The 24,536-nt window shown below is 41.0% G+C and overlaps 1 protein-coding gene across 5 annotated transcripts in view; it reads left to right on the forward strand.

Annotated features, from left to right (window-relative positions):
- Positions 1-24,536, forward strand: part of LOC123757979 (inversin) — a 195,027-nt gene that overhangs the window by 9,330 nt on the left and 161,161 nt on the right. For 2 of the 5 annotated variants that reach the window (XM_069338861.1, XM_045742049.2), the window contains exon 1: positions 20,549-20,662. The exons of 2 other annotated variants lie outside the window; for them this stretch is intronic. The gene's annotated coding sequence lies outside the window, so the exon portion shown is untranslated. Of the gene's footprint in view, positions 1-18,216; positions 18,370-20,548; positions 20,663-24,536 lie in introns of those variants that run through there. One more of the 5 variants, XM_069338859.1, reaches the window with a different exon arrangement.

The raw sequence follows: 24,536 nt of genomic DNA on the forward strand, positions 1-24,536 counted from the left end.
GCGTGTGTGTGTGTGTGTGTGTGTGTGTGTGTGTGTGTGTGTGTGTGTGTGTGTGTGTGTGTGTGTGTGTGTGTGTGTGTGTACTCACCTAATTGTACTCACCTAATTGTGCTTGCGGGGGTTGAGCTCCGGCTCTTTGGTCCCGCCTCTCAACCGTCAATCAACTGGTGTACAGATTCCTGAGCCTACTGGGCTCTGTGTGTGTGTGTGTGTGCGTGCGTGCGTGTGTGTGTGTGTGTGCGTGTGTGTGTGTGTGTGTGTGTGTGTGTGTGTGTGTGTGCGTGCGTGCGTGTGTGTGTGTGTGTGTGTGTGTGTGTGTGTGTGTGTGTGTGTGTGTGTGTGTGTGTGTGTGTACTCACCTAGTTGTGCTTGCGGGGGTTGAGCTCTGGCTCTTTGGTCCCGCCTCTCAACCGTCAATCAACAGGTGTACAGGTTCCTGAGCCTATTGGGCTCTATCATATCTACACTTGAAACTGTGTATGGAGTCAGCCTCCACCACATCACTTCCTAATGCATTCCATTTGTCAACCACTCTGACACTAAAAAAGTTCTTTCTAATATCTCTGTGGCTCATTTGGGTACTCAGTTTCCACCTGTGTCCCCTAGTGTGTGTGTGTGTGTGTGTGTGTGTGTGTGTGTGTGTGTGTGTGTGTGTGTGTGTGTGTGTGTGTGTGTGTGTGTGTATGTTTGTGTGTGTGTGTAATTATCTAAGTGTAGTTACAGGATGAGAGCTACGCTCGTGGTGTCCCGTCTTCCCAGCACTCTTTGTCATATAACGCTTTGAAACTACTGACGGTCTTGGCCTCCACCACCTTCTCACCTAACTTGTTCCAACCGTCTACCACTCTGTTTGCGAAAGTGAATTTTCTTATATTTCTTCGGCATCTGTGTTTAGCTAGTTTAAATCTATGACCTCTTGTTCTCTTGAACCCATCAACATTGGTGTTCCTCAGGGCAGCATACTTGGCCCTCTCCTCTTTCTCATCTACATTAATGACCTTCCAAATGCCTCCCAACACCTCAAACCAATTCTATTTGCTGACGACACAACCTTCATTTACTCCAGTCCTGACCCTCTTGCTCTAAATGCCACAGTAAATACTGAGCTAAATAAAGTCCATCTTTGGCTAACTGCCAACAAACTCACCCTTAACATTGACAAAACCTTCTATATTCTGTTTGGCAATAAATCCTCTAGTCTTATAAATCTCAAAATAAACAATACCCAAATTTGTAACAAATTAGATGGCAAATTCCTTGGCATTCTCATTGACCACAAGCTGAATTTCCAGGGACACATTCTAAATATATCAAAAAAAGTTTCAAAAACTGTGGGCATTCTTTCTAAGATCAGATATTATGTACCACGCCCTGCCCTGGTGACTCTCTATTACTCCCTTATCTATCCTTATCTCAACTATGGTATTTGTGCTTGGGGTTCTACTACCCAAAATCACTTACGTCCTCTAATTACCCAACACAAAGCCGCTATTAGAACAATATCCAACTCTGGCCCCAGACATCACTCGGTACCCCTACTCAAATCTCTTAATATGTTAGATATTAAGTCACTGCACATTCTCTCATGTGTATTATACATATATAAAACGCTAAACTATAATGCCAATCCTGATCTTAAAAGCTTCATAGAAGGTTGTAACAGAACCCATGAGCACCACACCAGAAATAAATACAGTTTTGATATTCCTAGAGTACGTCTTAATCAAACTAGAAATGCTCTGCAAATCAAGGGACCCAGAATGTGGAATGACCTTCCCAACCATGTTAAAGACTGTACCTCTCTCAACCAGTTTAAGATAAAAACTAAACACTACCTAATAAATTCCCTGTAATCTACCTCACTCCTCTATTGTCAACCCATGTCTGTTATTTTTTTTTTTTTTTTTTTTTTTTTTTTTTTTTTTTTTTTAATCAACACTGTTTGTCAACCTATTGTATTTGTGCTGCTTTTTCAGTCATGTTCCCCCTTTTTTTTATCTTTATTTGTATTTGTTCTCAACACCTTTTATTCTTTATGCTCAATTAGTATTAAGTTCTAGATATTAATGTTTTTCTTGCCCGAAACGCATTGCGTAATAGTGGCTTTAGGCATTGTATGTACTAGCTCTATCTATATATCAATCCATTAATGTAACATCACTTGTATGTATATACCTTACCTGAATAAACATCTGAATCTGAATCTGAATCTGAATCTTATCATGATCTTATCAAGTATGTGTGTGTGTGTGTGTGTGTGTGTGTGTGTGTGTGTGTGTGTGTGTGTGTGTGTGTGTGTGTGTGTGTGTGTGTGTGTGTGTGTGTCTGTCTGTCTGTGTGTTTGTGTTCGTATTTGAATATGTGTTTGCGTGTGTGTGTGCGTATTTGTATGTGTGTGCGTGTGTGTGCGTGTGTGTGTGCGTGTGTGTGTGCGTGCTTGTGTTTGCGTGTGTGTGTGCGTGCTTGTGTTTGCGTGTGTGTGAGCGTGTGTGTGTGCGTGCTTGTGTTTGCGTGTGTGTGCGTGCTTGTGTTTGCGTGTGTGTGCGTGCTTGTGTTTGCGTGTGTGTGCGTGATTGTGTTTGCGTATGTGTGCGTGATTGTGTTTGCGTATGTGTGTGTGTGTGTGTATATATATGTATTTACTAGTTGAGTCTGCAGAATCAAGTTATTAGCTCCTGGAACCCGCCTTTCTGACCGATCACTTTTATCCCCTCTGTTATGTCTACTGTATATATATTTTCCTCTAACACACGCACAACCCCAGAATGCACTGGCAGCAGCTTTCTAACTCCTAGGTACTTATTTACTGCTAGGTGGACAGGGGCATCAGGCGAAAGAAACTGCCCATTTATTTCCGCTTCGGCCGGGAATCGATCCCAGCTCTTTGGACTACGACCCCCCCCCCCCCAAACGCTATCCACTTAGCCGCAAGGGGGTGTTTGTGTGTACTCACCTAGTTGTGCTTGCGGGGGTTGAGCTCTGGCTCTTTTGATCCCGCCTCTCAACTGTCAATCAAATGATGTACAGATTTTGTTTAGCCTACTGGGCACCATACAACCGCTGCATGTTCCAGTTTTGATCTCACAAAAGTCATGGACAGTTTCTTTAGTATTTCACCATTCAATATAATTAAAAGCAAGTCTGGAGTTGGAAAGCGACGCACACGCTCCTCTCACAATGCAACCCGTTCTCGCACTTGCTTATAGTCAATATTGGCTTATTTAATAAGTGCATATAAGTGCAATGTTCTTTATGTGTTCCTCTGGCGACAGCTTACTGTCCAAAACCCCCCCCTCCCTAGGTCTCGTTCTTTATTAACGTTCTGTAATGACTTTCAACATAATTTGTAAGTTGTGTGTGGCCTATTTTCTCCGATTTCACATTCATTAACATGGTATTTAGTCACATTGAATTCTATTTGCCACTTGACGTTCCAAGCACTTATTTTAGCTAGATCGTTTTGAATGGCATTACAATCATCTGCGACTTCTAGTCATCCCCAGTATCTTAGCATCATACGCAAACATGTTCATATAATTCTGTATTCCTTGTGGTAGATGGTTTATGTAGACGATGAACATTACTGGTGCAAGAACTGAACCCTGTGGTACTCCGCTGGTAACACTCCTCCAGTCAGATACATTGTCTCTGATTACTGCCCTCATCTGGCTGTCAGAAAAATGTTCATCCATGTCAGAAGTCTCCCTGTCACCCTTCCAGCATGTTCCAGTTTCCAGAACAGGCTGTTGTGTGGGACTCGGTCAAAAGCCTCTTTTAGGTCCAGATAGACAGTCAACCCAACCAACTCTTTTCTGTAGTATCTCTGTGGCTCTAAGTGGCTCTGTGGCTCTAAGTGACTCTGTGGCTTTCATGTAGTATCTCTGTGGCTCTAACTCTAATTACAAAAGTTAAGATGATTTGTTACACAAGATCTTCCTGTTCGAAAACCATACTGTCCGTTCGTTATTATGTCATTTCTCTCTAGATGATTAACCTATTTGATTTTAACAATTTGTTCCTAGTGTTTTGACGACCACGCTTGTTAATGACACGGGTCTATAATTTAGAGGTTCTTCTCGACTACCATTTTTATAAGTTGGTACTATGTTTGCCTTTTTCCATATGCAGTATCTGCTAAGATTCCTGTGCACAAGGATGTCTGGAATATTAATCGGAGTGGAATGCTCAGCTTAGTTGCACAGTGTTTTGGTCTCTGTTCCTCTCGCAATTTCTGTTTAACCTATTGTGTTTACTGGTTCTGCATCTCTAATTGAAATTTAAATAAGTGTATTGAGGTATAAATACACACAAATTGATGAGGTAGCTCAAGCTATTCTCACCCCGTTCAGTACATCGTGTTCATATATATATATAGACACACATCACAAACAATAAGCATATTATAAGCATTGTGAGTGATAAACATACATTTCTTGTGTTAAATAATACGTTCTTATCTAACCTGTCAATTCCCCTGAGAATTTTGTATGTGGTTTACATCTCCCTGAGCTCTTCTGTCTCCCAGCAACGTGAGATGCAATTCACGCAGCCTTTCCTCGTAAATCATGCTTCTTAGTTCTGGGACTAGTCATATATTCCCCTGAACTTTCTCCAGCTTCGTCTTGTGCTTGACAAGGTACGGGCTCCATGCTGGGGCAGCATACTCCAGGATTGGTCTTACATATATGGTATACAAGGTTCTGAATGAATCCTTACACAAGTTTTTAAAGGCAGTTCTGACGTCAGCCAGCCATGCATACGCCGCTGATGATATTCTCTTGATGTTGGCTACAAGAAACAGGTTCGGCGTGATATGAGGGTCCCGGTAGTAAAGTTGGTTTTGTTATCGACGCGCAATGGAGAATTCCGGGTTCGTATCCCGGGCGGGACAGAAATGGTTGGGCACAGTTCCTTTCACATAATGCGCCTGTTCACCTAGCAGTAAGCAGGTACTTTTACTGCTAGGTTAGTCAGCTTGTTGTGTGGTTGCATCCTGGGCGGGGTCAGTAATTCGACCTTGGGAGGGGGGGGGGGGAGCTTCGATCAAAGCCTAACGTGTTTGAAGACAATCTGGTTTCCTGTCCTCCGACACAATGAATCATGTCAACTCTTAGATCCTTCTCTGTCAGTTTCAAAAAGTCCCCCCCCCCCCCTGCCATTCGGTATCCTGCGTCTGGCTTCCTGTTCCCTCGCCTAGTTTCATTACCTTATATTTACTTGGGCTGAACTTTAGTAGCCATTTGTTGGACCATTCCTTCAGTTTGTCTAGGTCATCTTATAGCCTCATACTGTCTTCCTCGGTCTTAATCCTTCCCATAATTTTTGCATCATCAGCAAACATTGAGAGGAACGTGTCTATTCCCTCTGGGAGATCATTTACATATATCAGAAACATGATAGGTCCAAGGACTGAACCCTGTAGGACTCCACTGGGGACGCCTCGCCACTCTGAGACCTCACCCCTCACAGTGACTCGCTTTATTCTGTTGCTTGGGTATATATTAAATTATCCAATGGAGTACCTTTCCTTTTACTCCTGCTTGCATCCTGCCGCATATTAGAGGGGCTGGTCCCAAACCTGAACACAGAAATAACACCACATGAAGCATGGTAGGATGTGCAGAATACCCCAGTTGAAAAGCAGAGTACTCTAAGAGAGTACTCTGCTTTTACTTTTGTTACTGCTTTTACAGGTACTCTAAGAGAGGAACTTTATCAACATCAGAGGCCAGAGACTTTTATTTATTTACATATATATATGCAAGAATTCTTACATTCTTGTACAGACACTAGCACGCATAGCGCTTTGGACAAGTCCTTAATCCTAATTTCCCCCGGAATATGACTCGCCAAATCGTTTGACAACCAGGTAGCCATTCACTGCTGGGTGAACAGAGGATACAGTTAGGGATTGGCACCCAGTAAATCCTTCCCGGCCAGAATACGAACCCAGGTCAAAGCGCTCGCCAAACGCCAGGCGAGTGTGTTACCTCTTCACACCGGGGACTGTAGACACGCCTCCACCACACATAAGGGCATAACTGGCCGACGCCTCGCAGTGTTCAGGAGAGAACTTGATAAACACCTCCAAAGGATACCTGATCAACCAGGCTGTGACTCATACATCAGACTGCGAGCAGACTGCGTACATCAGCCTGGTTGACCAGTCCAGCAACCAGGAGGCCTCGGGGAGGACCGAGCCGCGGGGACGTTGAGCCCCGAAACCCTTGCAAGGTAACCGCAAGGTCTATGTAGCTTATGCACTAGTCTTGTATGGGGTACTGTATCAAAGGCTTTCTACAAAGGGTACTGTATAAAAAATATGCAGTCTTGAACCCTTCTGTTTCTTGCCTGATTTTTGTCATCAGCTGCTTATAGAATTCAATTTATCCTGTGAAGCAAGATTTGCCATCCCTGAACCCATGCTGATGCTGCGTTACAAAGTTCTTTCGCTACAGATGTTTTACTAGTTTTTTCACACTATCTTCTCCGTCACCTTACATGATATGCAAGTTATGGACACTGGCCTGTAGTTCAGTGCCTCCTTTCTGTCACCCTTCTTGTATATCGGAACTACAATGATTAAACTACTACTAAATGAACTACTATGAATGAACTACAATGAACTACTAAAGCGTCTACCAAATTTTTGGTAGTTTCCTTGCTAGTCTTTCATATGGTACCTTGTCAAAAGTTTTAGCAAAATCCATGTAAATTAGATCTACCGGAAGTCCTTTGTCTGAATAGCTCGTAACCGTTTCCAAAAATGTAAGCAGGTTTGAAAAGCAGGATCTATTTTTAACAAGCTTACATTGCGTTTGTTACGGTTTTGGTCAGACAAACAATCTTCGTCCACATGGTTTTATTTTCTCCGCCAGTAACAACAACAAAAAACATTATCAGGTACATGAAATATTATTAACAAGATCATAAACAAAAGAGCATCTGCTCCAAACATGCTACCTCCAACATCTGTAGTACTCAATCCCAACAGCGTTGATTTTACAAGATTGTTCATTCTGAGATGGTGAATGATTCGCTCCCTTAGGATTTCCTCCATGCGCTTGCAGATGTGTGATGTCAAACAGATCGGGCGGTAGTTTCTGTCGAGCTCTTTCTGCCTTTTTTTTTTAAATAGGGGTGACATTTGCATATTTCCAATCTAAGGGAACTCTTTTGGTCCAGAGATTTTCTGAAAAGCAGTTTCAGTGGTAGGTATAGTGCCTCTGTTAGTTTCTTTATGACTTTACATTGGATTCCATCCTACACCTGGGGCTTTTGAGTCTTTTAGTTTGTCAATGCTCTTCCTAATTGTGTCGCACGTTATGGGTATCTTAATTCCCATAACGTGCAACAACCCTTAATTCGTTCTCCTCACTGTAAACTATGTGAACAATACCTAGGACATAATCTCCAACACTATATCTGTGATTGCCCTGTTATCAGTGATTTCAGCCCAAATGGTATGAGGTACTTTGAGCTCTGTAATTACTTCATACACTCACGAATATTGGAATATATTCATATGCTGTACCCTGACTTTGTAAGTGCATGCTAATAGCTGAGCCTCGCATTTCATGTTCTCTCTTGATTCCACGTATGATAAACCATCCTGTGAGATGGGGATATTAGATAAACTTATAGCCAGTTTTTTTTATCTACACTCTGTAATCTTATATATAGTATAAGGTAGCAGTACACTGCTGTGTATATCTAAGCTTAGTAATAAAAAAATATTATCCTTACTTTCAAATATTTGTGTGAGTGTTGGGATTTCGTCTAATCTTTCTAGTGTAAACAGTGATGTAAAGTGTTCATTCAAAGTGTTTGCTGCCCTTTTATCATTCCTTATAACTTGGTTAGTCATCTTTTTAGGGTCCTACCGAGTCCTTAGTTTTGATTTTACTTCTTATACAGGCTTAGAATGACTTTGAATCTTTCTTTACGTCTTGGTCAGGTTTACTTTCGTAGTTTCATTTGACTGATCTGATTTCCAGGGTGGCTGAATGTAATGACTTTGTATATAACTCATAATATATGATTTTCATTCGTAGAGTTATACCTTCTCCAGAGATTCCGCTTAATTATCAAAGTTCATTATACTACATGTGTCATCAAGTCCACTACGGGTGAGCCTATAGCCTGTGCTACTTGGAACTTTTGTTCCGAGTAGCCGAATGTAAAATAATAACCTGTGACATCCATCTAGTTCCCTTTCCTTTTTTTGCGAATATTTTTGAACGAGTTCAGCAATTTTAGTACCTGAACATGCAACTTCACCAGAATAATCAATACTATCAATTTATATTGCAGTTACTATATTGAACTCAAATTTAGCCACACGGTATTGTACATACTTATTAATAATCTTAATCCGTAAACTAGAAGCAGAGGCAGTGTTTGCCATGGCCACCCAGGGAAATGTAATGATTGCTGGGGATTTTAATGCTCATCATCAAGAGTTAGGTGCGACTGGGCCAACCAATGCAGATGGGCGCCATTTAGCTGCCGCTCTGCGAGAAGTACCTGAGATTACACTTCTCAACACTGGGGAACCCACTCACATTCTAGGAGGTTCCCTTGATCTTACATTAATCTCAACAGCACTCAAGCATCAGGCGAAGTGGGAAGTAGGCCCGGTGATCACCAGTGACCACTATGCTACTGTCACAACACTAAACATAGAACGACCTCCTACACTACCTGCAAAACTTAGGTGGAATCTAAAAAAGGCCAATTGGAATATATTCCAAGAAGAACTTGAAAAATGGTATGCAACATACTCGCCACCTGAGGATTTGAATATACACGAGACAAATCTCCAGGAAGCCATTGCAGCTGCTGCAAACAAAGCTATTCCAATCATTATCACAGGAAACACAAAACGAAAGAACTAATGGTTCTATAGTAATGAAGTTAAAGAACAAAACCACAGAGTCAACATCTTCAGAAAACATCTAAAGAGAAACCCCACACCAGAAGGAAGAACTCTGCTAAGAGCGGTGATATCTGAAGCAAGACGAGTTTCTAGAGAGGTAAAGGAGGCAAGATGGTTTGAGTGGTGTCAAACTCTAAATGAACATAGTAGTCTTGATAAGATATGGGGTCAGATTAAAAGCATATCAGGTCGACCAGTCCGACCACTGGCATGTATTCAAAATTCAAATTCAAAATTCAAATGTTTATTCAGGTAAAGTACATACATACAAGGTGTGATACAAATATTGATGGATTTCTAGATAGAGCTAGTACATACAGTGCCTAAAGCCACTATTACGCAAAGCGTTTCGGGCAGGAAAAACACTAAAGACTAAAACTTAATACTAATTGAGATTAAAGTATAAAATGTGTTGAGAAAATATACAAATAAAAAAGGGGGGAACATGGCAGAAAAATAGCAAAAATACAATTTGGTCGACAAACAGCATTGTTTAAAAATAGTAAGACATTCAACCATTGCAGGAGGCTGAGAGACTTGCTCTCCAATTTACAGAAAGAACAGCTTCATATCAGCTTCCCGCAATGGTCAGAAGGCAGCAAGAACAATTAAAGCAAGAGAGGTTGATAGCCATTCATGAAAGCATAGCTACAAATGACGAATGTGACTGTCCCTTCACCAACAAGAACTGATCAGAGCCAAAAAAGGTGATAAGGACACTCCACCAGGTGCTGATAACATTACATACTCAATGATCGCACATGCAGGTCCTGCTGGAGAACAAGGGATATTGGACGTTATCAATGCATCTTGGCAGCAAGGCTAACTACCGACCTCTTGGAAGAAAGCAGACTTCATTCCAATCCCTAAGCCGAGAGAACCTGGCAATTACAGACCCATTTCAATAACATCATGCATTAGTAAAACTGCAGAACGGATGGTCTTAAATAGGCTACTGTGGAAGCCTAGAGACCTGCATAAACACATATTTGGCTTCACTAGAGGAATAGGTACTGCCAACTGCATAGCAACATTACTAGGAACAGTTAACTCAGGTCCAGCTATAGTGGTCTTCCTGTCTCCAGTGACCTACTATACACTATGGAGAGTGGCAAGCAAAGTGCCTCTGCACACTCTTTCAGTACCCATGGCGAGATCCCGTCTGGACCTTTCTAACATCCACATCCAGCAGGTGTCTCTTAACCTCATCTCTCGTAATTTCGAACCCTTCCAAGGCCGCCTGGTTCACTTCCCTTTCTCCTAGCACAGTGACCTCTCCTTGTTCTATTGTGAAGACCTCCTGGAACCTCTTGTTGAGTTCTTCACACACCTCTTTGTCATTCTCTGTATACCTGTCCACGTCTATTTTAAGTTTCAATACCTGTTCTTTCACTGTTGTTTTCCTCCTGATGTGGCTGTGGAACAGTTTTGGTTCGGTCTTGGCTTTGTTTTCTATATCATTTTCATAATTTTTCTCTGCTTCTCTTCTCACCCTAACATTACTCATTCCTAATTCAAATTCAAAATTCAAATTCAAATGTTTATTCAGGTAAAGTACATACATACAAGGTGTGATACAAACATTGATGGATTTATAGGTAGAGCTAGTACATACAGTGCCTAAAGCCACTATGATGCAAAGCGTTTCGGGCAGGAAAAACACTAAAGACTAAAACTTAATACTAATTGAGATTAACGTATAAATTGTGTTGAGAACATATACAAATAAAAAAGGGGGAACATGGCAGAAAAATAGCAAAAATACAAATTGGTCGACAAACAGCATTGTTTAAAAATAGCAGACATGGGTTGACATTTTAGGGGTAAGGTAGGTTACAGGGAGTTAATTAGGTAGTACTTAGTTTTTATCTTAAACTGGTTGGGAGAGGTACAGTCTTTAACATGATTGGGAAGGTCATTTCTCCGTGGTGTAGTGGTAAGACACTCGCCTGGCGTTCCGCGAGCGCTAAGTCATGGGTTCGTATCCTGGCCGGGGAGGATTTACTGGGCGCAATTCCTTAACTGTAGCCTCTGTTTAACGCAACAGTAAAATGTGTACTTGGATGAAAAAACGATTCTTCGCGGCAGGGGATCGTATTCCAGGGACCATAGGATTAAGGACCTGCCCGAAACGCTACGCGTACTAGTGGCTGTACAAGAATGTAACAACTCTTGTATATATCTCAAAAAAAAAAAAAAAAAAAAAAAAAAAAAAAAAATCACATTCTGGGTCCCTTGATTTGTAGAGCATATCTAGTTTGATTAGTCGTACTCTTGGAATATCAAAAAGGTATTTGTTTCTGATGTGGTGCTCATGGATTCTGTTACAACCTTCTAGGACGCTTTTAAGGTCAGGATTGACATTACAATTCAGCGTTATATATATATATATATATATATATATATATATATATATATATATATATATATATATATATATACATATACATATATATATATATATATATATATATATATATATATATATATATATATATATATATATATATATATATATATATATATATATATATATATATATATGCAATAGCAGCTTTCCTGGCTCCTGGTTCTCTGTTATCTCTCTCTGCTTTCTGGTGTTCTGTTATTCCGGAAGTTCCTCCACGCCCTTTTGTTCAGTTCCTTTGCGTCCATTCATGCCCTATTATACCATGGATTCTTCTTTTGCTTCTCGGATTTTTCCCTTTAGGCCAGGATGAACCAGTTTATACTGCCTCCTGACACTTTTGGGTGACATAGTCCATCATATCTTGTACAGACTTAGCTCTGAGGTCTGTGTTCCAAGGTATTTCCCTTCTCATCTCTTCAGAAAACTTCTCATCTCCTCATAATTTCCCTTTCGGTATGCCAACCTTATGTTTCCTAGTTCTTTGTTTCCTAGTTCTTTTTGGGGGAGATAATTCCTAGCTCTACCAGGTACTCAAAGTTCAATACACTATGATCACTCATTCCCAAGGGCGCTTCCATCATAACTTCCCTTATATCCCACTCATTTAGGGTAAATATCAGATCGAGCATTGCTGGTTCATCTTCTCCTCTCATTCTTGTTGGTTCCTTGATGTGCTGGCTTAGAAAGTTTCTTGTTACCACGTCCAGCAGCTTAGCTCTCCATGTGTCTGGTCCTCCATGCGGGTCTCTGTTCTCCCAGGCTATCTTCCCGTGGTTGAAGTCTCCCATGATTAGTAGTCCAGATCCATTCCTGCTAGCAACAGAAGCTGCTCTCTCTATTATGTTAATGGTGGCCATGTTGTTTCTATCATACTTCTGTCAGGGTCTTCTGGCATTTGGTGGTGGATTATATATGACTACGACTATATTTTTTTGTCCTCCAGTTGTTATGGTACCTGTTATGTAGTCACTGAAACCTTCACAGCCCTGAATAACCATCTCCTCAAAATCCCAGCCTATTCTTACCAACAGAGCTACACCACCACCACCTCTTCCTTCTCTCTCTTCCCTTATAACATAATAGTCCTGTGGGAACACTGCATTTGTTATGGTTTTCGTTAGTTTTGTTTCTGTGAGTTCTATTATGTCTGGGCTTTCCTCTAGTACTCATTCTCCATGTTCATTTGCTTTATTTATAATTCCATCTATGTTAGTGTACATTGTCTTGAAGCTCACTTTCTTATGTCCCTTTTCAAATCGCCTCCTTGGTGAGTGTTCTGCTGATGGGGGAAGCTGTTCCATGGGTGTGAGGATTTGTGAGCTGGATATCAGGGTCTCAGAGGATACTGGGGTGAGGGGCGTGGGGGTCAAGTGAAGAGGTGGGGGGGGGGGCAGGGAGGGTATGGGATGAAGGAGGAGGGAGGACAGGAAGGAAAAGGGGAAAGGGGGTACATGGCAGGAGGAGGGGAGGGGTAGAAGGGTGGGAATGGGGTGTGGTGGGAGGGGCATTTGGCTGAGCATTTGAGTGGGGGCATGGAGGGTTTTTGGTAGGGGGGTTTTCTATGCAGAGGAGGGTGGTGGGGTTGCCCTCCCCTCTGGTGTTACTGGGTAGCTGGTTGTGGGTTCCCCCCTCACATCTGGGATTGTTGTGTTGGGAGTTGTGTGTATGTGTGTGTGTGTGTGTGTGTGTGTGTGTGTGTGTGTGTGTGTGTGTGTGTGTGTGTGTGTATGTGTGTGTGTGTGTGTGTGTGTGCACGCTCACCTGGTTGTACTCACCTAGTTGTGCTTGCGGGGGTTTGAGCTCTGGCTCTTTGGTGCTGCCTCTCAACCGTCAATCAACTTATGTACAGATTCCTGAGCCTACTGGGCTCTATCATATCTACATTTGAAACTATGTATGGAGTCAGCCTCCGCCACATCACTGCCTAATGCATTCCACTTGTTAACCACTCTGACACTGAAAAAGTTCTTTCTAACGTCCCTGTGGCTCATTTGGGTATTCAGTCTCCACCTGTGTCCCCTTGTTCGCGTACTATCCGTGTTAAAAAGTTTATCCTTATCTACTCTGTCAACTCCTCTGAGAATTTTGTAGGTAGTAATCATGTCTCCTCTTACTTTTCTGTCTTCCAGTGTCGCGAGGTGCATTTCATGCAGCCTTTCCTCGTAACTCATGCCTCTTATTTCTGGAACTAGCCTAGTGGCATACCTCTGAACTTTTTCCAGCTTCGACATGTGCTTGAGAAGGTTACGGGCTCCATGCCTGGGGCCGCTTACTCCAGGATTGGTCTTACATATGCTGTGTAACAAGGCTCTGAATGATTCCTTACACAGGTTCCTGAAGGTTGTTCTGATGTTAGTCTACCTCGCGTATGCCGCAGATGTAATTCTTTTTATGTGGGGTTCAGGAGACAGGTTTTGGATCTTTCTCTCTGTCCGTTTCATGAAGTACTTCATTTCCCATTCGGTATCCTGTGTCTGGCCTCTTGTTGTAATTACCTAAGTGTAGTTACAGGATGAGAGCTACGCTCGTGGTGTCCCGTTTTCCCAGCACTCTTTGTCATATAACGCTTTGAAACTACTGACGGTCTTGGCCTCCACCACCTTCTCACCTAACTTGTTCCAACCGTCTACCACTCTGTTTGCGAAAGTGAATTTTCTTACATTTCTTCAGCATCTGTGTTTAGCTAGTTTAAATCTATGACCTCTTGTTCTTAAAGTTCCAGGTCTTAGGAAATCTTTCCTATCGATTTTATCAACTTCCTGTTACTATTTTGTATGTAGTGATCATAGCACCTCTTTTTCTTTTGTCTTCTAGTTTTGGCACATTTAATGCCTCTAACCTCTCCTCGTAGCTCTTGCCCTTCAGTTCTGGGAGCCACTTAGTAGCATGTCTTTGCACCTTTTCCAGTTTATTGATGTGCTTCTTAAGATATGGGCACCACACAACTGCTGCATATTCTAGCTTTGGCCTAACAAAAGTCGTGAACAATTTCTTTAGTATATCACCATCCATGTATTTATAAGCAATTCTGAAGTTAGAAAGCGTGGCATATAGGCTCCTCTCACAATATTCTTTATGTGGTCCTCAGGTGATAGTTTTCTATCTAGAACCTACCCTTAGATCTCTTTCTTTATCAGAATTCTTTAAAGATTTTTCACATAATATATAGGTTGTGTGGGGTCTATGTTCTCCTATTCCACATTCCATAACATGACATTTATTAACATTAAATTCCATTTGCCAAGTGGTGCTCCATATACTTATTTTGTCCAGGTCATCTTGAAGGGCATGACAATCATCTAAGTTTCTTATCCTTCCTATTATCTTAGCATCATCAGCAAACATGTTCATATAATTCTGTATACCAACTGGTAGATCATTTATGTCGACAATAAACATCACCTGGTGCAAGAACTGAACCTTGTGGTACTCCACTTGTGACATTTCTCCAGTCCGATACATTGCCTCTGATCACTGCCCTCATTTTTCTATCAGTCAGAAAATTTTTCATCCATGTTAGAAGCTTACCTGTCACCCCTCCAATATTTTCTAGTTTCCAGAACAACCTCTTATGTGGAACTCTGTCGAAAGCCTTTTTTAGGTCCAGATAGATGCAGTCAACCCAACCATCTCTTTCATGTAATATCTCTGTTGCTCGATCATAGAAACTGAGTAAATTCGTTACACAGGATCTTCCAGATCGAAAACCATACTGTCTGTCTGATATTATGTCATTTCTCTCCAGGTGTTCTACCCATTTAGTTTTAATTATTTTTTCCAATATTTTTAGCTATTACACTTGTCAATGATACAACTCTATAATTAAGAGGGTCTTCCCTGCTTCCACTTTTGTAGATTGGAACTATGTTAGCCTTTTTCCACACATCAGCTACAACTCCTGTAAACTGGGATGCCTGAATAATCAGTTGAAATGGAATGCTGAGCTCAGGTGCACATTCTCTCAGAACCCATGGTGAAACTCCATCTGGACCAACTGCTTTGTTCTTATTTAGCTCCTTGAGCATTTTTTCCACTTCGTCTCAACTCTTTAAGACATAACTGTAACATGCTCGTGTCCGAAGCTGGACACAAATACAACAAAATTATTAATGATGGTAACAGAATCCATTTTATGTGGTCTCCATCTCATGTTGGCCTCCGAATGCATAATAGAGCTGATAAGTTACCCAAAGAATCTGCCTTTAAAGGAGCCGTTGAGTGTAACCTTGGATTGTCAATGAGCAATCTGAGAGCAGCAGCACACCGAGAACTTCAACAAGATCTTGTAGATCTGAGGCAAAGTGAAATTGACACCAGTAATTCCATCTATCATCATACTATCATGCAAGAGGAGCCACACATCTGTGGTTCATCCAATAAAATCAGCAGACTTCTAGATGTTACTACTGCTCGGCTTAGACTCGGTTACAAGTATCTCTGGGAATTCGCATTATCTACCGAAGTAGACCTGACCAAATGTAAAACTGTGTCAACAAAATTATTCGCACACCCTCCGTCACTATGTAATGGAGTGCGAAAAGATACGTGAATTTAGAGACAATTCTATAACCAATGTTCCAGCGATGTGTAAATATTTCATTCAAAATGATCTGCTACAAGAAATTTTTGCCAAATATCCCCAGTTTGCTAACTGTAGGTGATTGTAACCTATCCACCGCTGCCCACTGGACGGGGGGGGGCGGTGTGCAGGACAAACATATCAATTGTGACACTAGCTCTCCACATATGTCAGTTGCTTAATTTAGAACCTGTAATTGAGGTCGATCTCGAACCCATTGTTGATGTGACGACTTATACTGAATTTTGTAACTAGCTCATCAAGATTGTAACTTGCTTAGCTAAATGAATTGTGGGGTTCAGTCCCTGAGCCCATTATGTGCCTCTGTAACCCTTTCCACTACCGCCTACAAGATGGGTATGGGGTGCATAATAAATTAACTAAACTAACTAAACTCGTCTCTAGACACCTCTATGTGCTCTATGTTGTTCTCTGGAATTCTTATTGTGTCTGGTTCCCGTGAAGATTTCATTTTGTACAAACACAGTTTGGAACTTTTCGTTTAATGTTTCACACATTTCCTTTTCACTTTCCGTGAATCTATTTCCCATTTTCAACCTCTGAATATTATCCTTTACCTGCAATTTGTTGTTTATGAATTTATAGAATAGACCTGGTTCTGTTTTACATTTGTCTGCAATCCTTTTTGTCTGCAATCCAATTTGTCTGCATGTGTGTGTGTGTGTACTCACCTAATTGTACTCACCTAATTGTGCTTGCGGGGGTTGAGCTTTGCCTCTTTGGTCCCGCCTCTCAACTGTCAATCAACTGGTGTACAGATTCCTGAGCCTACTGGGCTCTATCATATCTACATTTGAAACTGTGTATGGAGTCAGCCTCCACCACATCACTTCCTAGTGCATTCCATTTATTAACTACTCTGACACTGAAAAAATTCTTTCTAACGTCTCTGTGGCTCATCTGGGTACTAAGTTTCCACCTGTGTCCCCTTGTTCGTGTCCCACCCGTGCTGAAGAGTTTGTCTTTGTCCACCCTGTCAATTCCCCTGAGAATTTTGTAGGTGGTTATCATGTCTCCCCTTACTCTTCTGTTTTCCAGGGATGTGAGGTTCAGCTGGTGTGTGTGTGTGTGTGTGTGTGTGTGTGTGTGTGTGTGTGTGTGTGTGTGTGTGTGTGTGTGTGTGTGTGTGTGTGTGTGTGTGTACTCACCTAGTTGTGTTTGCGGGGGTTGAGCTCTGGCTCTTTGGTCCCGCCTCTCAACCGTCAATCAACAGGTGTACAGATTCCTGAGCCTAATGGGCTCTATCACATCTACACTTGAAACTGTGTATGGAGTCAGCCTCCACCACATCACTTCCTAATGCATTCCATTTGTCAACCATTCTGACACTAAAAAAGTTCTTTTTAATATCTCTGTGGCTCATTTGGGCACTCAGTTTCCACCTGTGTCCCCTTGTGCGTGTGCCCCTTGTGTTAAATAGCCTGTCTTTATCTATCCTATCAATTCCCTTCAGAATCTTGAATGTGGTGGTCATGTCCTACCTAACTCTTCTGTCTTCCAGCGAAGTGAGGTTTAATTCCCGTAGTCTCTCCTCGTAGCTCATACCTCTCAGCTCGGGTACTAGTCTGGTGGCAAACCTTTGAACCTTTTCCAGTTTAGTCTTATCCTTGACTAGATATGGACTCCATGCTGGGGCTGCATACTCCAGGATCGGCCTGACATATGTAGTATACAAAATTCTGAATGATTCTTTACACAAGTTTCTGAATGCCGTTCGTATGTTGGCCAGCCTGGCATATGCCACTGATGTTATCCTCTTGATATGGGCTGCAGGAGACAGGTCTGGCGTGATATCAACTCCCAAGTCCTTTTCTTTCTTTCTCTGTCTCCTGAAGAATTTCCTCTCCCAGATGATACCTTGTAATTGGCCTCCTGCTCCCTACACCTATCTTCATTACATTACATTTGGTCGGGGTTAACTCTAACAACCATTTGTTCGACCATTCCTTCAGTTTGTTTGTGTCTTCTTGAAGCCTCAAACAGTCCTCTTCTGTCTTAATCCTTTTCATTGTGTGTGTGTGTGTGTGTGTGTGTGTGTGTGTGTGTGTGTGTGTGTGTGTGTGTGTGTGTGTGTGTGTGTGTGTGTGTGTGTGTGCGTGTTGTGTTCTTTAAAGATAAGGTCTTCCGACATGAGTACACTCAGATCCTTTACATTGCCTTTTCGTTCTGTTAAGATTTGACAGAGATTTCCCCAGACAGAGAACCAAGAGGGGGACCCTTCGGGACAGAACTTAAAGGAACAGAGGAGGAGGTGGTGGGTGTGTCCGGGTTTAAGGCCTTGAAGCGGTTGTGAGACTGAGGAAGGTGGGAAGGACGAGGAGAGGAAGAGTGCAACATGTGAGACGATAAGAGACGAAAGGGGGGAGAGGGCGAACTTGGCACCTCGCCTCAGGAAAAGACAAACGTTCCAGGTGCTTCAAGGTGAGGACGGCTGCCTCAAGTTTGTAATGTACACACGCGCAGGAAGAAGGTAGGGTGGGCCTCACCGCAAGTTGAGGCAGCGAGTCTAGGGAGAAGTGCACTCCGACTTTATTTATTTATTTATTTATTTATTTATTTATTTATTTATATATATACAAGAAGGTACATTGGGTTTGTGAGAATACATTGGATAGTACAGTATTTACATTCTTGTAAAGCCACTAGTACGCGCAGCGTTTCGGGCAGGTCCTTAATCTAGCAGATAATTTTAAGTAGGTAATTTCTATCAGAATTGATAAATGATAAAGATACATTGCAAGAGAAAAATGAGATGAGAGAGCTTAGTAAGTATATTAAAGCACATTGTTATATTAAAGCTCTGATTGATTACATTGACAGCTTGATTAGTAATTTAAACAAGATTAATAGACACCATACAGCAGATTGACAGCACATATAAGACAGCAATGATCACAATGGTAAAGAAGTTCAGATTGGGTACATAAAGATTGGGAGATTGGGTAGCAAAAGATACAGATAAACAAGATTTATAAACACCATACAGCAGATTAGCAGCACATATAAGAAGACAGCAATGATCACAATGGTAAAGATGTTCAAATTGGGAACATAAAGGTTGGGAGATTGGGTAGCAATAGATACAGTGCAATTTTAAGGCAAAAAGTGAAAAACTATGAAGATGAAATTAGGTACTTTTTAGTATTGATTTTGAATGGTGTAAAAGTTGGACAGCTTTTCAATTCAGTAGGGAGTGAGTTCCATAAACTGGGTCCCTTTATTTGCATAAAGTGTTTACACAGATTAAGTTTAACTCTGGGGATATCAAAGAGATATTTATTTCTGGTGTGGTGATAATGGGTCCTATTACATCTGTCCAGGAAGAGTTTCAGAGCAGGATTTGCATTTAAGAACAGGGTTTTGTAAATGTAGTTGACACAAGAGAATTTATGGAGTGAGATTATGTTTAGCATGTTTAGGGAGTTAAACAAGGGATGTTGTCTGTTGTCTGTCAAGTGTGTTGTCTGAAAGCAAAATTTGATATTATTCTGATAGCAGATTTTTGCTGGGTGATGATGGACTTGAGGTGGTTTGCAGTGGTTGAACCCCATGCACAGATACCATAGTTGAGATAGGGATAGATTAGTGCATAATATAGAGAGATGAGAGCAGAGTTAGGTACATAATATCTGATTTTGGAGAGTATACCAACTGTTTTAGAGACTTTCTTAGTTATGTGTTGTATGTGGGTAGTGAAGTTGAGTCTCTTGTCTAGGAATAGGCCAAGAAACTTACCATCATTTTTATTGCTAATGTTAGAAAGCTAATGACTTAGAGTGACCTTCGTCCCCACACAAGGGAGAGAGAGAGACAGTACTGGAGCATCGGAGGGCACCATGCCCAAACTTCCAGCACTTATTACCGGCAAGAATGACAGAGGGCGGAAGGGTCCTACCATCAAAGGTCATGTCCTTTCAGGTCATGTCTTCACAACCCCAAAGGGGCTGACAGCGACGACCACGAGGGGGGACGAGTAAACGTGTCTACCTGGAGGACAGAATGGTCCTGGGCTTCGAGGATATGTCGAATAACTTCGTGGCAGTCCTGTAGATTCCTAACACCGGTTGCAACTTGGGCTGGGAGAAGAGTGCCAACACTGGCATTCAACAGAGCGTTCTTGGAGACCTGAACAGGTGTGTGTGTGTGTGTGTGTGTGTGTGTGTGTGTGTGTGTGTGTGTGTGTGTGTGTGTGTGTGTGTGTGTGTGTGTGTGTGTGTGTGTGTGTGTGTGTGTGTGTGTGTGTGTGTGTGTGTGTGTGTGTGTGTGCGCGCGCGCGCGCGCGTATATGCGAAAAAACAGTGATTGATTGACAGCTGAGAGGCGTGCCGAAAGAGCTAGAGCTCAACCCCCGCAAACACAACTAGGTGAATACAAGGCATGGGGCGCTTATAGGTCCTTCAAGCAGTGACCCCTAAACATATTACTACATAAAACTACTAAAATACATATACGTGGCATAAGATCTTAAAAACAAAAACAAAGGAGACATAAAAAATACATACATATAACATAAAAGAAATAAAAACGCAGGCATGCCAAATAATGAATGGAATAACAGGGCCTCCTTGAAGGTAGGGGGGCTATTTTACCCCAGTGGTCCCTTGGGCCCAAGGGCCGCCTGGGGTCCCTGGGGGCCGAGTAGGGAGGGGACTGAGCTGTCACATGTAAACAGACTAGTGTGTTGCCAAGGCGGCCAGCCACAGGAACCTCTCAGGTACTTTTCTTAACGTGGCTCTACGACCATTAGGTCAAGGTGCTTTTTGTCCCTAGTTCAGGGACAAACAGCATGTAGCAAGTTTTAATCAAGATAAAATACAGATATAACTTTAAGTGATGAATATAATTATTATTCTGGCTGAGAGAGTGAACTTAATATTTAGGTAAAATGTAAATAGTGGCATAAACGATTGGCAAGGTAAATTGCCATCCACACTTGCCTGGAACTACAGTCCAGGTGAATGGAATTGGCAAAATATATAATGCATTATGATAAGGTAGGCTAGATGCTGCAGAAGTCACTAGCCGCACTGTTCTGTGAAGCAAATCATGTTGAACTATGTTCAGTGCTTTCTAAGAACTAATGCAACGGGTCCGTCTAATTACCACAAGCTACCACAAGCTACACAAGCTTCACAAAGCTTCCTGGCAATACGTTAGTAATGAATAAATGTTAGGTTAGGCTGACCTAACCTAACTTAAACCTAACTTAACCTAACCTAACTTAACCTAACCTAACCTAACCGACGCTTGGATCGTCGACTTGATTTGGCGTCACCGGCTCTTTATTTTCGTCTAATTTCTTTATAAAGAGATACTTTTTCAGATTAAAATTGTTTTTTCATGTTGTACATTCAGCACCAACATTATAATGAGTAAATATATCATATTTATTCATTACTAATGTATTGCCAGGAAGCTTTGTGAAGCTTGTGTAGCTTGTGGTAGCTTGTGGTAGCTTGTGGTAATTAAACGGACCGAATACAATTCTTCTTGAATTATGTCCCTTAACCTGTCAGTGAATGGAGTTACAGCCCCGCTCCTGTGCCAGGTACGTTCATTACGGGCTCACCATAGCCCGTGCTACTTTGAACGTTTTGTTTAGAGTAGCTGAATCTAAAATTGAAAGTTAATGTGGATATCTTGTCTGGACACAGTGCCATGGCGTGCATCTCACTTGTGCTGCCATTTGCCATTATAACTCTATTTTGACTACAGTATTTTATAGTTAGTTTAGTTCATTTATTATGCACCCCATACCCATCTTGTGGGCGGTAGTGGAAAGGGTTACAGAGGCACATAATGGGTTCAGGGACTGAACCCCACAATTCATTTAGCTAAGCAAGTTACAATCTTGATGAGCTAGTTACAAAATTCAATATAAATCGTCACATCAACAATGGGTTCGAGATCGACCACAAGTACAGTTTCTAAATTAAGCAACTGACATATGTGGAGAGCTAGTAGTCACAATTGATATGTTTGTCCTGCACACCGCCCCCCATCCAGTGGGCAGCAGTGGATAGGTTACAATCACTTAGTTACTACCTGTATTTGCATCAGTATGCAAACTATCAGTATGACTACAGTATTTGCATCAAAATTGTTAATTTCCTTCAAAATCTCACCAGACAGTAACAAGCTGCATCATAGACAAAATGGTTCGCCAGCATTGTAAAACCTTCCTAACCTTATCCAACCTAACCAAAGCATCTAAGCCAAACACATCCTAATGTAAACTAATGTATCCTAACCTAACAATATACATGTATACAGTTTTGACAATTGGAAATCAGTATAAATACCAATTTATACGATTTTACTACTGCTGTAAATTTGTTTATTATTTGAGTTAAAACTAACTGGTTAATTTGTTTAAATTTGAGTTAAAACTAACGTAGATATATGACCGAACCTAACCAACCTTAACTAACCTAGCTTATCTAAACCTAACTTAAACTAACACAACTAAGTCAATAATTTATGTTCCTAATATAATATAAAAATAATAATTCAAATAAACTAATTGGAAACAATGTATTGAAAAAAAAGAAAATCATTCGGCATATTAGGCAAATCGGGTCTTGCATAGTAGGCCAAGAAGTGCGTTCTAGCTACTAGGTACGACATATTATATTATATTGTATTATATATATGTGTGTGTGTATATATATATATATATATATATATATATATATATATATATATATATATATATATATATATATATATATATATATATATATATGTCGTACCTAATAGCCAGAACGCACTTCTCAGCCTACTATTCAAGGCCTGATTTGCCTAATAAGCCAAGTTTTCATGAATTAATGTTTTTTCGTCTACCTAACCTACCTAACCTAACCTAACCTAGCTTTTTTTGGCTACCTAACCTAACCTTACCTATAAATATAGGTTAGGTTAGGTTAGGTAGGGTTGGTTAGGTTCGGTCATATATCTACGTTAATTTTAACTCCAATAAAAAAAAATTGACCTCATACATAGAGAAAAGGGTTGGTTTATCATTTCATAAGAAAAAAATTATAGTAAATATATTAATTCAGGAAAACTTGGCTTATTAGGCAAATCGGGCCTTGAATAGTAGGCTGAGAAGTGAGTTCTGGCTACTAGGTACGACATATATATATATATATATATATATATATATATATATATATATATATATATATATATATATATATATATATATATATATATATATATATATATATATATATATATATATATATATATATATATATATAATATATATATATATATATATATATATATATATATATATATATATATATATATATATATATATATATATATATATATGCGAACAAGCCTGAATGGTCCCCAGGACATATGCAACTGAAAACTCACATTTGTTCGCATTTGTGTTCCTCACGTGTTGCCCCAAAGAATGAGGTGATTTGGTAAAATGCTATGCCCAAGATAACTATCCGAGTGCCGGCGGTGGGGTGGTTCAAATAGCCTCGGCTATCACCTCATTATGTCCGGTCGTGATGGTCAAGTGGATTAAGGCGTCTTGTACATACCAGATGCGTTGCTTCTGGGAGTATGGGTTCGAGTCACGTCTGGGGTGTGAGTTTTCAGATATATATATATATATATATATATATATATATATATATATATATATATATATATATATACTGTATATATATATATATACTGTATATATTAGTATATTTTGGTAGCAGTCTTTCCTGTAGACATATATTATTAAATAAGGCCGAAAAAGTAAGATTAATAATTCTAACACGAATTTTCTCAATATTTCTTATATTTCTTTTCACTGTTGATGGTAACTGAAAAATCAATTCTCCAAAATTCATTTTTATTTCTAGTCTGACGCAACACTTGAACGCGTTTCGTAATAACTTATTACATTTTCAAAGACTTTAGTTTACACACACAGAACTATAACCTGCAAACACTAAACAGAGTTTAAACAGCTTTGATTTTATACCTGCATTTGGGTGAGGTGATATGTTAACATATTTGCTGAATCTGAGGTCATAGGCTGACCTTACCAGGATGTTCCCATGGCGAGTCATGGGTGTACTCTCTGCGCGTTACAATTGCTCTCACTCCTGCTCCCTTCCACTCCCTCTCCCACTACCCCCTCTGCTTTCCTACCCTGCTTCCAGCTCCCAAATGTCTGAGGGTTTTAGAGTTGGGGCAGGGTTTAGTTGGCGATGAGACTTGGGCGGCTTCGGGGGCTGCCCCTTTCGGGGGCTGCCCCTTTCGGGTTGGGGACGAAGGCATTTGAGCCTGCTCCTCCTGCTGAGGCTTCTGGGTCCCACCAGCAGACCCCCTTCTTTTCTGCCTTTCCCCTGGACTTTGCCTTTCCCCTGAACTCTGCCTTTTCTTCAGGGGTAGATGGTGTGGAGGAGGGCTCTGCTCTGGGTCCTGGTTTGGAGGATCCTGGGGCTGGGGAGGAGTTGACCTGAGTGGCTTGGGACCCCTTTGGTCCTGCTCAGGGTGTTAGTGCCCTCTTCGTGGAGTTTGTTGTTGCAGGGGGATAGGTTTTCTTACCCCCCCCCCCTTCTGTGTACTGT

Source organism: Procambarus clarkii, chromosome 40, assembly GCF_040958095.1.
Source record: "Procambarus clarkii isolate CNS0578487 chromosome 40, FALCON_Pclarkii_2.0, whole genome shotgun sequence".
Lineage (NCBI taxonomy): Eukaryota > Metazoa > Arthropoda > Malacostraca > Decapoda > Cambaridae > Procambarus > Procambarus clarkii.